We start from the raw sequence: 1,830 nt of genomic DNA on the forward strand, positions 1-1,830 counted from the left end.
TGCCTTGGCATCACAGGCCACAGCAACCTCCAACTCCTGGGCTTAAGCAAGTCTCGTGCCTCCACCTCACAAGTAGCTGGGATTACAGGCGCCTACCACAACACCTGGCTATTTTTTGGTTGCAGCCGTCATTGTTGTTTGGTGGGCCTGGGCTGGATTCGAACCCGCCAGCTCAGGTGTAAGTGGCTGATGCCTTAGCCGCTTGAGCCATAGGCACCGAGCCTTTTCTTTTTTTAAAAAAAGAGAGTCTCAAGCTGTCACCTTGGGTAGAGTGCTATGGCGTCACAGCTCACAGCAACCTCCAACTCCTGGGCTTAAGTGATTCTCTTGCTTCAGTCTCCCAAGTAGCTGGGACTATAGGCGCCCACCACAACGCCCGGCTATGTTTTGGTTGTAGTTGTCAATGTTGTTTGGCAGGCCCAGGATGGATTCGAACCTGCCAGTTCCAATGTACATGGTTGGCACCCTGGCCACTTTAGCTACAGGTGACTTAGGTAAAGTTAAGACCAGTGTCCTAAGGTAAAAGTTAAGATTGTTGATATGATGGGCAGCACCTGTGGCTCAGTGAGTAGGGCACCGGCCTCATATACTGAGGGTGGTGGATTCAAATGGGGCCCTGGCCCAACTGCAACAAAAAAATAGCCAGGTGTTGTGGCGGGTGCCTGTAGCTACTTGAGAGACTGAGGCAAGAGAATCACTTAAGCCCAAGAGCTGGAGATTGCTGTGAGCTGTGAAGGTACAGCACTCTACTGAGGGCAACAAAGTAAGACTCTGTCTTTAAAAAAAAATTTTTTTTGAGGGTTGCGCCTGTGGCTCAAAGGAGTAGGATGCTGGCTTCATATACAGGAGGTGGTGGGTTCAAACCTGGCCCCGGCCAAAAAACAAAAACAACTACAAAAAATATATATTTTTTGAGATTGACACCTGGGCTAGAGTGTGGTACAACCTTAAAATCCTGGGCTAAAGCAATTCACCTGCCTCAGCCTCCTATGTAGCTGGGACTACAGGCATGTGCTGCTATCCCCCACTAATTTTTTCTATTTTTAGTACAGATCCCTATTTTTTTTTTTTTGACAGTTATTTGCATTTATTTTATGTTGCATTTACTCCCGTGCCATAAGTTTTTGTTTCTTCAGTTTCTTCTGGGATATCTTTTTCTTCTGTGCTACCTCTTCTTCTGGTTTGGGAACGATCTGTTCCTTTTCAGGAAGGATCATCTCCATGTGGCAGGGGGAGCTCATGTATGGGTTAACGCGACCAGGGGCTCTGTAAGTTCGGCGACGCATCTTGGGTGCTTTGTTCACTTGGATATGCTCAATGACCAGAGAATCTACATCTAAACCCTTAAGTTCAGCATTACTTTCTGCATTTTTAAGCATATGCAGCAAAAATTCAGCACTCTTTTTGGGACTTTTTTTGGGCTACTGACCCTGTGTCCAGCCCCACTGTTTGGCCTGGGCACACCTACCAACTCCACCATTGTAACGTCGGAATGGTACACATTGTTTCTTTAAGGTGACATCCTTCAGATACTTGGTGGCTTTTCGTATATGCATACCCTTGATGGCCTGGGCAGTTTCACGTGTGTTCTTAAAGTGAACACGAAGATTTGAGCCTCTTGACTTGCATGACTTTGTGGGGTTTTCTGGGTCAAGTGAATAGCGAACTATTTTCACAGATCACCTCAGGCCGCTTGTGGAAGAGGAAGAGCGATGGCTTCTGGGAGAATTCATGAGAACTCGGGTCTCGCCCAGATCCCTATTTTTAGTAGAGATGGGGGTGTCTCACTCTTGCTCAGGCTGGTCTCTAACTCCTGGCCTCAAGTGACCC

The 1,830-nt window shown here is 47.3% G+C and overlaps 1 pseudogene; it reads right to left on the reverse strand.

The window, feature by feature from the left end:
* Window positions 1-1,088: 1,088 nt before the first annotated feature.
* Window positions 1,089-1,571, reverse strand: LOC100950997 (annotated as a pseudogene).
* Between the last annotated feature and the right edge of the window lie 259 nt (window positions 1,572-1,830).

Source organism: Otolemur garnettii, unplaced genomic scaffold (genome assembly GCF_000181295.1).
Source record: "Otolemur garnettii isolate 467f Iridium unplaced genomic scaffold, OtoGar3 scaffold00011, whole genome shotgun sequence".
Classification (NCBI taxonomy): Eukaryota; Metazoa; Chordata; class Mammalia; order Primates; family Galagidae; genus Otolemur; species Otolemur garnettii.